Source organism: Pogoniulus pusillus, chromosome 29 (genome assembly GCF_015220805.1).
Source record: "Pogoniulus pusillus isolate bPogPus1 chromosome 29, bPogPus1.pri, whole genome shotgun sequence".
Lineage (NCBI taxonomy): Eukaryota > Metazoa > Chordata > Aves > Piciformes > Lybiidae > Pogoniulus > Pogoniulus pusillus.
Window position 1 is genome coordinate 12,011,652 of NC_087292.1, and position 14,672 is coordinate 12,026,323.

The 14,672-nt window shown below is 43.2% G+C and overlaps 1 long non-coding RNA gene across 1 annotated transcript; it reads right to left on the reverse strand.

Annotated features, from left to right (window-relative positions):
• Positions 1-483: 483 nt before the first annotated feature.
• LOC135188493 (uncharacterized) lies at positions 484-1,563 on the reverse strand. Its single transcript, XR_010307723.1, has 3 exons — positions 1,361-1,563; positions 1,199-1,266; positions 484-789 (listed from the first exon to the last, which is right to left on the reverse strand). It is a non-coding gene; the product is annotated as an uncharacterized LOC135188493 (long non-coding RNA).
• Positions 1,564-14,672: the final 13,109 nt, after the last annotated feature.

Here is a 14,672-nt window from a genome sequence, read left to right on the forward strand (position 1 = left end):
CTGGGCCCCACAGTTTAGGAGGGACATTGAGATGCTTGAGCGTGTCCAGAGAAGGGCGACGAGGCTGGGGAGAGGCCTTGAGCACAAGCCCTACGAGGAGAGGCTGAGGGAGCTGGGATTGGTTAGCCTGGAGAAGAGGAGGCTCAGGGGAGACCTTATTGCTGTCTACAACTACCTGAAGGGTGGTTGTGGCCAGGAGGAGGTTGCTCTCTTCTCTCAGGTGGCCAGCACCAGAACAAGTGGACACAGCCTCAAGCTGCGCCAGGGGAGATTTAGGCTCGAGGTGAGGAGAAAGTTCTTCACTGAGAGAGTCATTGGACACTGGAATGGGCTGCCTGGGGAGGTGGTGGAGTCGCCGTCCCTGGAGCTGCTCAAGGCAAGATTGGACATGGCACTTGGTGCCATGGTCTAGCCTTGAGCTCTGTGGTAAAGGGTTGGACTTGATGATCTGTGAGGTCTCTTCCAACCCTGATGATACTGTGATACTGTGATCTCCATCATCTAGAAACACTCTTCAAATTAATCAACTCTAATGTTGAAGCTTAATCTTTTGCCAAAATGAGGCAGATTTTTACCTTAAAAGCCCATGGTTTTGTGGTGTAAAGCTAAATTCTAGTGGTGTTCACTGAATGCAGCAAGCCCAGATAAAGGATTTTGATGAGTAATTCTCTTAGTCTTCCATTTTGCTGTGTCTTGGAGCATATCATTCTGGATTTAATTTGGAAGGCAGGTAGTGGAAGACATCATTAAAAAGAAATACCTCATATGAAGGAATCTAATACAGCACACCTGGAATCAATGGGGATAAATACTTAAGAAATCAAAAAATGAAACCCAGCTCAATGTTGCTAAGCAAAGTGAAAATCACAGTTTAACACCTAGCAGTAAGGTCGGATCCTCCTCCCTATGTTTCAGGGATACAAAATGAAAATCAAGGCTTTTTTTCCCCCCAATTCTGAAATAAAATCTCTTGCAATTCCCAGTGTACATTATTATTTCCTTCTGCTTGGATAAGAGGTCTGTCCTCCAAAGCAGAAGCTTGGAACTTACACTAGACAGTGATTTGTCAGCTGTGTTCTTCTGTGTTTCATGGTGCTTGCATTGGGACCATTCCTGTTAAGCTCACTGGTTTTTAACGCCCTAAGGAGTAGAATTTTAGCTCCTCCAACACCTGTCTCCTCCACCTCGGTTAACTTACCTAATGTAGGTGCTGGGCCCTTCTAGCTTCTGCTGCACCATTTGCTCTGGATTGTCTTGGTATGAGACCTGGAAACAATCAAAACAGGAGGTCCCAAAAGTGCCTTAGAAGGAGGAGATTGAGTATCTACTCAGAAACGAAAACATGGGATAGTTAACAAACCTGCTCTGTACAGCAAAGCTGATTTGGTCAGGGCAGCTGCCACCTGCTCCTCATCCTCATAACCATGTGGCATGAAGTGAGCAGACTGCAGAAGATTCGTGATGTTCTTATGGCCGCTCTGACCAAGCACTCCTCAATTGCTAATGCTTTTAAGTTACAGTCCTTCCTGCACGACAAAGCAGCAGTTATTCACAGGAAACAGATCCAGACACCAGAGATTGACCTCAGTGGATTTAGGTGGCTACACTTGAAGTACATTCTGGCACCATTAAGCAACTTCAAATAGAAACTCTCCTCCACAACATGCACTTGTGTGATTTTGTAAATCACTTCAAGGTCCTGGGTCCTCCATGCTGTGGGGCACCCTAGGCCAACCCTTTGAAGAAACCAAAGCAGCACAGGGATCAGTGAGCTGCTCAAGGATTGTTTCAGTATCTAAGCAGAGAACTGAAAATTGGGAGCTCTCAAGTTGCAGGTTTCCACACGTTCTCCCACTCTTCAGCTGCCTTCTAAGCAAGCACAGGAGATGGAGCAGGTTCACAGGGGCTCTTACAGCATACTCCAGAGCAGCACAAGGCTAGGGAGGTGCCTCTCTAGGCTGTTCTCTAAGAATTAGAGCTTAAATTCCTACAGCTGTAGGCCCCACACTTTTAAGAGGAGGTTTACAGTCAGAAGCTAATACATTTTCTCAGGAGTTTTCTTTCTCCTCACTTTCTCCTTGGAGCTGTGTTGTTACTTGAGGGTGGTACATATGGAAGCTGACATACATAGCAGGTAAGAACAAGCTCCTCTACTGTGGCCACACAGATCTGGGGGCAGCAGATCAGTGCTGCTCTTTATCTTGGTGACAACACCACAGTCTGGGCAGTAAGTTTGCTGTGAACTGTGTGGCAGACTTTAGAGTGGGAGACAAGGATGATCTGCTGGATTGCTTGTGAAGAGGAGCTGGTGTTTTATGGATTGTCTAAGGCCAGTGTGTTTGGTCAGGAATAAATGTGTGAGGTTTTCATTTTTTAAACCTTACCACAGGAAAGGCCTTTTTTGGCTTTGTTGCATTTTGCCTGGAGCAAATTAAGCCATCAGTGTAACCTGTCACATTGTGTTGCTACTAAATGCAGTCTGAATGAAGACTGGTGACAGAACCATCACCAGAGTTTTATCAAGGGCTCAGTCCCTAAGGGAAAGATGATCTTGCTCAAAGCACTGCTTAGGGATTAGCTCTTGCAGGTCAGTACTAACCCTGGGAGGGTGGTTACAAGATGCAGTAGAGATGGAAGTTCTTCACAACATCTCACATGCTGCTGCCTTTTGTTAGCTGTTTGAGTATGGTGCTGGTGTAGCTGCCAGAGCTTTGGTAGAGTAGCAGGCACAGTACCACATGCCACTGCCACAGCTGTGCTGTCTGCACATCTGTAAACTGTATAGGAGTTCTGCACCCGTGTGTGGTATCCAATTTCTTGGGCAGCAACTACTGGGTAAAGGGCATAGTGATTTGTTTGGTTGTTATTTTCTGCCAAAGTAAAAGGGCTCAAAAGCCTCTGCTGTGCACCCATGAGAAAGAATTCCAGGAAGAAGAGTCTGGCAGGGTGCTCTAAGTGCAGCCTGCATAGACCCAGGGCTATGCGTAGCCTGAGGAGGCGAATTAGGCAGAGAGACTGAGAGAAAAGCTTCTTTGGAGGATGCTGTGGTTTGATTGCCAACAGGGGCAAACTGCTTCCCATTACATAGAGGGAGCCTGGGTTGATGGATGTTTGGAAATATCTCTTTCTGCATCTGGAGCAGCATTTACTAAAATCAACAAAACCTGTGGTGTTGGAAGGCAAAAAGAAACTGAAGTGGAAGTCACTGTGTCCGCATTTCTCATTCTCTCTTTGCTTGCTTCTGTCATTTTCCACTCAGCTGCTTTTCCTGTGAGACTGAGCAGCCTCCAGTTGAGGTGATGCATCAAAGTCTTTTAGCTGCTGAGGTTTGAACTTACAGTCGTGTGTCATGCTTTGGTCAGAGGAGCCCCTTAATTTGTAAACTCCCCTTGTGAGTCCCCCTGCCATGGACGGAAGAAGTGACATAAGAAGCAAAGGAGACCACAGTTTGCATTTGACATCCATTTTCCTCTCCTGCCCCATTGGCTGAGGAGATTTCTGCAAAGAAAGAAAATGTTGGCTAATTTGTCACAGCTGTTTCAGAAGCTGGTGTGAAAAGGGGATTGCACAACAGGAGTCACTGCATTTCAGAGTGAAATTGTTAGAACATAAATCACACAAACGCAGATCCAGCTAGCAAAGCTGAGGGTTGTCTTGGTTCAGACCCAGTTTGGTTCCTTTTCGGTTTGTTTGACTTCATCTATAGCTTCAGCTTTGAATTCTGCTGAGCCATGCTTGGGTGTCTGAGTTGGAGGGATCACAGACATCTATAGCTGTCTTAGGGTACGTTATGAGAGTGAGAGGCACAGAAATCCCATCCTGTCTGTAAAGCAGACAAAAGTTTGAACAGTTTTATCTCTTTCTATACACACACACACATGTATTTGTGTGTGTGTGTGGAATACAAGCTCCTGTATTCCAAGACTGTTGAGTCAGGGTATCTTTCTTCTACTACCTGTGCACAGAACTACTACTACTTATGTTTGCTACAGCAGCACTGGGGCTAAAAAGGCATCCATACTAGACAAGGGTCCTTTTATACTTCACTTGAGTGAATCAGAAGCTGCACAAAGTCACATTAGACAATTACATCGAATTCTCTCCATTTGCACGAGTAAGGGGTGGAGTTAGTACGTCTCATTCCTTGCTCTGTTGTGCCTTGTGCCCTGGAAACTCTCTCTTGCCTTGATGTGTGAAGACTTTTAGGCTCTGGATGATCAAGTAATAGTTTTGAAAAACTCTAGTGTGGGGATTTTTGTTTTTCCCTTTCGTGTTTTCTTTCAAACACTTCTCTTACACAAAACCCACAGAGAGAGTTCCAAGCAGTGTCCACCCATATGAAAACAGACATTTTTTCCATACTCTTTTTAGAGACCTGATAATATTTAACTCAGCATGTATTAAAAATGTATGGAATACATAAAATTCATTATAAATGTCACCAAACAGGCCTATGGCTTTTTAATATTGCTGCCACAAAACTGCATTTTAACCTTTTTCCTGTCTGGATCCGTTCCAGTGGCAATTCCAGGAGGGGAATATATTTAGTCTGTATTTACTTAGTCTGTTTAACTTTCAGTTAGTGTCTTTGGCTCATCCCATGGCCATGCTATTTTGGGATGATTTATACAATATTTACATTAAATTCTGCTAATATTTCCTTGCCTCTTGAAGTTGGATTACACTATTTACATCTCAAAGGCCCAAGCTGGAGGAATAAGCAGCTGTTCCAGGCACCAGAGAGAATTTAGTGTAGGGGAGGCTGCCAGAAATGAGACTGTGTGTCTGAACTACTTGTGGAGGAATTACTTAGAGTTGAAGCAGTGCTCCACAAGGGAAGGGAGTAGGCTCACCATGGCTGTAAGAAATGTGGTTGGTGTATAAGGGTCAGACAATAGCGTTCAGACATCGTTTTGGTTTCCTGCAAAGGATTTCTGATCGTTTTTACTTTACTTTGATTGCAAATGTTCTGGGCTAAACCACAGCACGACTGTGGTGTGAGGTCCTTTGTGGGTAGGACTGGGCTTCGAGTTTTTGTACTCTTACAAAAGCTGTATGTCACTGTGGTGGTCACCCCTGAGATAAGGGGGCATGCAACTGTATCTCCACCAGAATGTTGCCTAGCACTGGACTGGGCTACAGGCACGCTTGCTCTGATGGTCTGGCAGACTGAAGTAGGTGTGTTTGACCAAGTACAAAAGCTAAACCAGGCAATTAGTGTTAAACCCCCCGGAAATGAGCAAGCATAGGATTTGATGAAATATTTACATAATTTCATTTGAAAGAATAATATCTTTTAAAAAAAAAAGTAACATATTTGACTTCTTTATTAAGGATAAATCAAAAAACAAGGAGACAATGAAGAGTAGCTGTACATTAAAGGAAATTCCCATTGAGTCATGGTAAAGCAAAGCAACAAGCTAAAGGGAGTATCTCTTATTCAGGCCCCTGTGTGATGTGGCACAATAAGTAGGGACAATGGTCCTTAGATGTGTGATTTAGCCTTTTACAAAGCCAAGAGACACCTTCACATCAAGTTTGGATACCGAGGCCATGTTCCTTATAGTAAAAAAGTCACTTTTGGAATTACAACAACAATGAAGTTGAAGTACACTCTGTGCCACTTAATTTAGCTACCAACATGTCTAAGATTTTTTTTTTTTTTTTTGGTGGGAGAGAGCAGAATTCTTCTTCAAATGTATGCAAATTTACCTCCAGCGTTGACCTGTGCAGTAAGAAAGCAGGCAGCTGGATGAGATCAAAGTGCACGCAGCCAGGCGTCTTCTCAATCCCAACAATACTTGGCAGAACGCGCGGTTCTTCTGCACTGATGGCACAACACAGTCTAGTGGTGCAGGGCAAAAATCCAAACTGAGAAAATATTTGACAACTACTGTTATCTGGGGGAAGTAGGGGCAGAAACCAAATTAGCTGGAATTTTGAGCTATAATTATTGTAGGAGGGATATGCAGGCCTTTTAAGTATAGGGGATTGTTCCAGCAGACATTCTTAATGGTTTGAAACTCTGGAGAGCAAGTCTTGCTCTGAAAGCCACTGGAACTTTAGGGTGGGTAAATATTTTCTCTTTTTAGTCAATTTAGTTTTTATTTTCAAGTCAATGAATTGTCTACAGTCTGTTTGAGGTCTTATATCTTTGTGAATCAACCTTAACATTGATCCTAAAGGGCGCTCACTGTGTTTTAGAAATGTCTGGTTAGCAAAGTTACTCAATTCTATACTAAGAAAAACCTTAGCGGTAGTAAGAAAAACATACCTGTGTATGAATAATAGCTATCCTGCAGAAGGGTTTTGTTGGCCTTGGAACAGATAAAATGATCCAGAGAAACACAATAAAGATGGGCAGAAGCAAAGTGAGAACTGAAGCTGAAATCCTGTGATGCAGAATGATCACGAAATCACAGTCTTTCTGACTTGGACACTGCAGCATTGTACAAACACAGCACAAGGCAGGCTGATAAAACATCTCTGACTCCTCTAGTTCATTGCCATGAAATAACTTGAACTGTGAGGGAAGAGGTGGAGGGGAAGAGTTCAAATGAATAATTTTTCTTTTCTAGGAAAAAAGGCGAGAGACTGATAAACAGCATTTCCAATCCAGACAATTAGTAAATCAGACTAGGGAATGGCACAATGGAACTTCTGAAGAACTGAAGGTGTGAGGTAGTAACAGCATGGTAACCAAGTCTTTCTTAAAGACTGTTGCTGACTCAGTCACTGGTAATCTCAGTCCAGGATCCCAGGGTTGATTTACAGGGGCCAAAAGAATGAGTTAAATAATCTAAATTGCATCTGCTCTGTAACCTCCCTGATTACAAGGATGTGCTTACAATTACACAAGAGACAGGGCACTAACCAGCTGCAGATTGCTTTGCCCAAAGTCTAATTCTCTTTAAAAGGCCACAGAGACAATGCATGGTGTGAAAACGAGCATCAGGCCCTGCACGTGACATTGCCAGTAGTCCTGGCAGGGGTAGACACACAGTGGGTACAGAATATCTGTCCAGGCAGTAATGACAGTTCAGGACAACTGATCTACACCACTTTTTTTAGTCCATATGATTCAAATCCTTCTTGGAACAAGTTAAAAAATTGGAAACTAGTAAGTGGGGATTTTTTTTGTTTGTGTTTTTGGTTGGTTGGATGGTTTAGAGTTTTTGCAGTGCTCACATGTGTGTTAAACTGGCGAGTTTGCTTTTTGGTTTTGCATGTTCAGAAACAATTCACTGGCAACAATCACAGCAGGAACTTCATTTACAGGCCTGTCTGCCTCTTTGCTCTTCTGACCTGATGTGGAGGGGATGTGGTCTGCTGCAGCTAACAGTTCCCCTGGCTGGAAAACTGAACAGAGAAATCAGGCAAAAGGTTTATAGAATGGTTTGTATTTGAAGGCACCTGAAAGATCACCCAGTTCCAACCCTGCTGCCTTGGGCAGGGACACATTCCATTTGACCAAGTTGCTCAAAGGCCCATCCAGCTTGGTCTAGAACACTTCCAGGGATGGAGCATCCACAACTTCTCTGGGCAACTTGTGCCATTGTCTTGCCACCATCACAATGAAGAGTTTCTTCCTTATATCTCATGTAAATTAATCTCTAGCATCTTGCCTTTGATGCTGTCATCAGCTTCCATCTTTTCTGCTGTTTCATCTCTGCCTACTTCTTCGGCATTGTTGCACAAATTTGCTCTTTTGAACATCTCTGAATGTAACAAGAAAAAAAAATTGATAGATGATGATCATTTTAGACAGAGATAACAGAAGGCTCTTGCCAAGTGGCAGATGTCTCACCTGTGCTTTTCTCCTTTGGGGCAAAAGTTAAATATGAATTTATAGCAGATTGCATTAAGATTTCACAAGTGTGCAGCAAAAGCTAATTGATGTTGCTGTGATCTTAACTTGCCTTGAGATTATGGGCAAGTTACCCTCCTTTTATAGTAGTTAAACATAGCAAGCCTGGATGATAGCCTCAAAGAGATGGTAACCACCAGTTCACATCACTGAAGCAACCTAAAAGACACTGGAGTTCAGAGTCCTGTAGATGATTTAGGAGAACAATTCTCCTCAACCACAAAAAACCCTGTGCCTGTAATTAATCTCTGTGTGGTTGGACATCTTAGTGTGTATGCTTGACTTTTTTATTACAAGTCAACTATAGCATAATGGAACATACAGTTAATGTTTTTATTCCCTTTATTAGTGTTTTTAATGTAATTTTAATATAGTTTAAGGCAGTCATTAAGTTCTAAATAGGAACATCTGGGAAGAAAATAATTTTCCATGTACACTGAAGTCTGTTGGGCAGTGGCAGTGTTTGGGAGGGACAGAGTGGAAAATTGCACACATCTTGCTGAAACACACACACGCCCCTTGGAACAGGGGAGCCCTGGGTGCAGCTGCTGGAGAGCAGTGGGGTCTGTTCCTGCAGGTCAGGGCAGTGTGTAGACACGTATATCCAGCAGGGTGTCTTGTTTCCAATTCTACACATCATCGTTCCTACTGGTAATGACTTGATGGCTTTTAATTTCCCCAAGGTGTGCTTCAGCCAGGCCTGCCACCTTTTCTTTTTGCCATAGTTTTTTTTTCTGCAGGACCAATGATTCTGATAGTTTGTCTGCATCTTGGAGACGCTGCCCTTCCTCTAGTGGGGTCACAGCACTACTGATTTGCTGTAAGCTGTCACATTTCTTCTATGGTATTTGGATTAGTTTTGTCCTACTGGCTGAACACAGACCTAAGGCAATAACTGCACTAGATTAGGTGTGTAGTTTATCAGAATTCAGAGTCTTGCAAACACTGTTCTTGTGACAACCTCATGTCACAGAGTCTGTGACTTCAGAATTATAGAAATTACCAGAAAATTAACTTGATTTAGAAATTAGTTAAGAAATCAGAAATGTTAATTTGTTTATTTATTGGTAGTCTGAGAAGGTGAGGTTTTCCCTTCCAGTTAGTCAAATATTTCCCCCCCTCCCCCCATTTTATTAGCAATATTTTTAATTTCCTATTGAAGCAGCCCTAACAACTAAATCAAGGTTGCAAATATGGAAGTAGTTTTCCAAACAATGTAAAGTTAAGACTAAAGCCAGGGAGGCTGGCTGTAGGTCTGATGTTTAAAATACCAGCCATTTGTTATGGGCATTCATGTTCACACACACAACCTTCTTTCCCATCTGATCATCACACTCCTTCTCAGAAGACTGAGTATCCAACCAGTGTGCTTCTTTTTCAACTAACTTTCCACATCTGTCTGAAGTCCTGCTGGTGAGAGCAAGCCAGCATTCCCTTTGTCTTCATCAGACTTAACAGTGGACAAGCTCACAACCCTAATGCAAATCTCATTGTATGAATACCAAAAAGGATGGGGTCTGGTCTTAAATGCATACTTTGTTGGCTATTACTTTAACATTTAAAATGTAAAAGCTGTGAGAGTAACAAAACCCTTCTTATCTTCAGCCAGCAGGAATTTAGCATGTGTCTTTTAAATTGCCCCCCTCCTACGAACACATGGAATCTTGTAAGCCAGGAAATAATAGATAGACAATTATTCATCTAACTATTTATACTACTTCAGATATTATTGTTTTTATGTTTGCAGAGCACAGCTTGCTTTGGACCTAGCTAGTATCTGGAAACTCTCCATCCCAAGATCTAATACCCAACACAGGAAGCAGATTGGACAGGCACATGCGATACTATAGGCAAACACAAAACAATATCATAAAGGCTTGGCTCCAGACCAGCTTTGTATGTGGTGCTGAAACGTTTGGTATTCTGCTTAAAGTTTCTGCAAGGAAACATCTGTGCGATTCTGCTGCAGATAGCTCAAAATGTTTGATCAATCTTTGTTCACCCAGAAAGACATTGAGCATGCTTCACACAGTCCTAATTGTGAAATCAGAACATGAGAAGTCCACCTGGCATCTCTAATGCTGCTCCACCAAGAAATGGAGTTGTAGTTCCCAGACACATGAGCAAGGGCCAGAATATCCCTGTTACCCCTGGGCCACAGTTCAGCATCATAACGCAGGTCTAGACCTGGCATGCTTCTCTGTTTTCAGAGGAAGTTAATCATAGAATCAGTCAGGGTTGGAAGGGACCACAAGGATCATCTAGTTCCAACCCCCCTGCCATGAGCAGGGGCACCTCACACTAGATCAGGCTGGCCAGAGCCTCATCCAGCCTGGCCTTAAACACCTCCAGGGATGAGATTTCCAGCACCTCCCTGGGCAACCCCTTCCAGGCTCTCACCACTCTCATGCTGAAGAACTTCTTCCTCACGTCCAGTCTGAATCTACCCACCTCCAGCTTTGCTCCATTGCCCCTAGTCCTGTCACTACCTGAGTTCTACTTTTTCTTCTTTTCACCTGCAGAGTGGCATCTCCAGCAGAGGACTCTTGTTGGGTTCTGTTTATTGTAAGGCTTTCACACTTGTATATCTACAGAATGTAGTGTCTTAGTGCCAGGAGAGCTTGTGACAAAGTACAGGGGTCGGTCCCTTGTGCAGTGTGTCTGTGAGCCACTTGCACCAGTGCAGCTCTGGTATCAGCTGAAGTCTTGATGTACAGATGGCCTCAACCTGATCACTGAGGCATTTTCTCTTGCCTGCAAAACAGAAGGAAGACACAATCCCTTCAGACAGAATAGACAGGTGTCTTCTAGCAGAGAAACATCACCTTAGTGAGCACAGAGCTCTTCTGAGGTCGCAGACTTCATGCCAGTGAAATTGCTGATGTCAGAAGGACAAAAGAGAGGGAATTTTGTCTGCTGTCAGGCACATCTTCCCCTGCAGCCCTCACAGAACAGGTGGGTTTTCCTATTGTGAATGTTGTTGTTTTCTGAAGGTATAAATACACTTGTAATTGTGACAATTCTCTTGCCAAAGCCCTCCTCTTCTCAGAACTGCAGAACTGTGATCCCAAGACAGCGCTAGAAGTATGACTTAAATTTCATAAATATTTGTATCTACTCCTTGTAGATACATCATAACAAGAAAAGTGCTGTTTGGGAATTTTCCATGCAGCATGGACTACACCTAGAAATGCTCAAAATTTGTGTGTAATATATAGTTTTGATGTATCCTGGGGGATATTTTAGTAGCCCATTTTCTGATACTGTGGCATCACATGACTAAATGGTAGTTTCTAAACTGCATATGATGTGGGCTTTCTAATGGAGAGTTAATACTAGGATTGCTGCTGGGAGAAGAACTTGACAACCATGAGTTACTTTATTTGAGAGGAGAAAAGTCATTATATGATAGAGCAATTTGTCAGGATAAATGGGAATGTCTCCTTATTTCTTCAGATTAAGACTGTATGTTTAAGATATAGCTTAGTCAAATGTGAGGTAATGACTCGAGTAAATTGCAGTCAGTTCTTGATTCCTTTAGAAAATTAAGTGGTGGGGTAAATTAATAAGAATAAATGAAAGAAATCCACATGAAAGCACAAAACATGGGTAATGCTAGCCTAAAAAACAGTTCTGAGAGAGGAACGAAAGAAAAAGAAGTCAGTGGTAGTATCTGCTGTGCAGAGCAGCAATCTCTGAGTCAGTCCTGCCTTTCTCTACTGTGATGTCCTCAGTCAGTATCAAAAGCTCCTGCCCCTCCGCTTGTAACAGCTCCCTGGCTCATACCCGCAGTGCACGACTTTGGCACAAGACCGTAGCGGCTGAGGACAAGTAGATCTAAATTACGCCTCCTGCCCATGTTCCCAGGCAAGCCCTACTCTGGCCCTCGAGTACTTGCCACTGGAGGGAGGCAGAAAGCAGAAGTTGAAAGTCATCTGGACAGACAGAGGAGTCAAAGTATGTCGCAGTTTAGCTTCAGCTGTTGGTACTACATTTGTGATGTAGGAACCCAGATGTTTCTCTAAAGCAAGACACATCTGATGGGATGTACAGAGCTAGAGTGGCTACCCATAAAAACATGCACCTACCTTCATGATGCTCTTCTGCCAATGACAAGGGATAGGAGATTCTACCAGAGTTGATTTCAGCCCTGGGAAAAGTCAGCAGGAGCTTTGTAATGGAAGATGGATGTTTACAGCTGCATGCTCTGCATGTGGTTCAGTGCTTAGCAACTGGTGGTTTGGGGATTTAATAGTAGGAGCTCATAAGGGTCTGTTCCAAAATGCTTTCTGGTCTCTTCTTGTCATTTGTTAGCAGCAGCTGAACTCTGCCATTTGCTGAGCTCGAGGTTATCCCTTCCCCTTTCATTCTTCCTTGTTTTAAATATTTCATTGCAGTGGCTGTCACCTTCTGCACTCTTCACTTTGCTTTGTGGAGAGAAATAGAAGCTTTAGATGAAAGAATGACCTCTAACAGTGATCATTACTTTTATACACTTGAGTTGCAGGTCCCCAAAACACACAGTGTACCCTGTGCATCTGGCAGAATATGGAGTGCAAAGAGACCTTTTAATAGTGGCCATAAAGTTGTTGGGAGTGCAATAGCATGTAGGTGATTCACTTTTGTTTGTAGCCACACTGCACAAACACTTGCAGAGAGCAGGAGAGGGACCAAGATACAGCAAATACTGGAAGGCCACAATAGTGGCCAGGAAACAACAATATCTTGGCCATGCTTTAGCCACTGCTCTTCTCCTCTGGTGCCACAGCAGACAAGTTGCCCAATGTAGGCAGAATAGCATACAGGAATGAGAGTGATTTCCCATTGGAATGGGCTGCCCAGGGAGGTGGTGGAGTCACTGTCCCTGGAAGTGTTCAAGAAAAGTCTGTCTGAGGCACTTAGTGCTATGGTCTAGTTGGTTGGACAAGTCTGGGTGATAAGTTGGACTGGATGATCTTGGAAGTCTCTTCCAACCTGGCTGATTCTGTGATTCTATATTGTGCTGTATGATACTGATGGCAGCAGTGAGGTGTGTCTGCAAGAACATCGAAGCAAGCAGACAAGAAGAGATGTTTTGTTGGTTACAGTGTACTGTCATTTGAAAATTATCCTGTCTTGGCTGGTGCAGCTTGAGAACAATTTTAAGAAACACTTAGGAAGAAAAGAAAAAGTTTCTTGGGATAAGAGTATCTCTACTTGGAGTTTACTTGTATAAATGCGGGCAAAACGTTGCTCTCTTAGCGACACCTGTGCTTGTAGAAGTCAGAAAGCAATGCTGTAATTTACAGAGTGAACCATTAAAAGTAAAATTATGGTTTTCTGTACAAGTGGTTGATGGTCCTTGAGAGCTGGTGAAGTGCTGATACTGTAATCTGCCTCCTGCTTTGTGGTGCTACCCCCGGAGCACAATGTGCACCTGCAGCGTCTGAGACTGCTAGGGAAGAGATAGCATTTACATGTCACTGTTGGTTTGTATGCCTTATGGCATCAGAGAACTTGGCCTATGTTTACCTGAGTTTACTGCAGTTATTTCCATGCCATGGCAAACTGAAGCTTGACGCCCACTTCCCAAGGATGCTTCTCCTCTGCTTATTTCCTCACCTCCAATCCAAATTCATAAAAACTATAGCTGAGATCACTGCCACAGCTGAGTAACCCATGCTCCAACTGCTCCTGAGTAATGCTCTCAAATGCAGTCCCTGTCATGGGTGGTGGTAGCTGGTTTTGAAGCCAGGAGACAAGCTGATGGCAATATGCTTTCATCTCTATTGCACTGGCCCCCCAGATATTTGCATGGGTCCTCAAGACTAGTGCAGAATGTAAAGAAGACCAAAATGTGATAAGCAAGAGGAACTGAGAGAGGGGAGGGCAATCACATCTCAGAGCATCCAAAATGCTGTTCTGTGTTTTGTTCTGCTAGGCATCATACTGCATTTACCACTTCCTGGCACTCTTTTTGGGAACAGGAGCTGAGAGAGAACTGGATGACCCATAGCCTGTTCCTAGCCTGGAACACATGTGGTATCATGAGGTGGGAAGAGTCTCCTCATAGTTTCACAGTAACAACAGTAACTAAAGAGATTGGGCCAGTGGCAATTTCAAGGACTAATGTTTTGGGAGTTGTGTAATAAGGATCATAGGAGAGAGAGACAAAAGCAAAGGGAACTAAGAGAGCTCAGAAAATAGTTTCATTTGCTGCCACAAAGATCTAAACAGGATTGTTGTTTAAAAAACCTTTCACAGCCTTTTTATCCCATGAAGACAAGAAGTCTGCCTACTGACTGAACCAGAAGTCTTTTGAATAATTTCTATCCAAGTAGAAAACATGTTCCAGCTCCCCTTGAAAGGCATAACCAAACAAAATAGTAGAATTAAAGTTAGTGCAACTGTTAAAAACAAATAAACCCCACAAATAACAACAACAAAAAAGCCCACTCCAAAGGCAGTGCCTAATACTGCAAGGACTTCCTCCTCTTGGTAAATGCCACCTGATATGCAGCAGAGCTTGATACTGCTTGAACATCCTATGACGTGGTTCCAGGAATCTTTGGGTTATTAAAACATGGCTCCTACCTTGAGACAGAGTAAAACAGCCATCATGATCCCAGCACCCCCTGCACCAGTCTGTAGGATCAGCAGGAGCATAGCACAGTGCAGATTTGTGCAGCAGCTCATTCAAGCTGGCACAGAGGTATACATTGAGCTGAAGAAACCTTTTTTCTTAGCAAATTCCAGAGAGATGTGATAGTTTACTCCATCTGAAATTCCACTCTAAAGGATATTTTGATTTTATTTTTTTTCATTT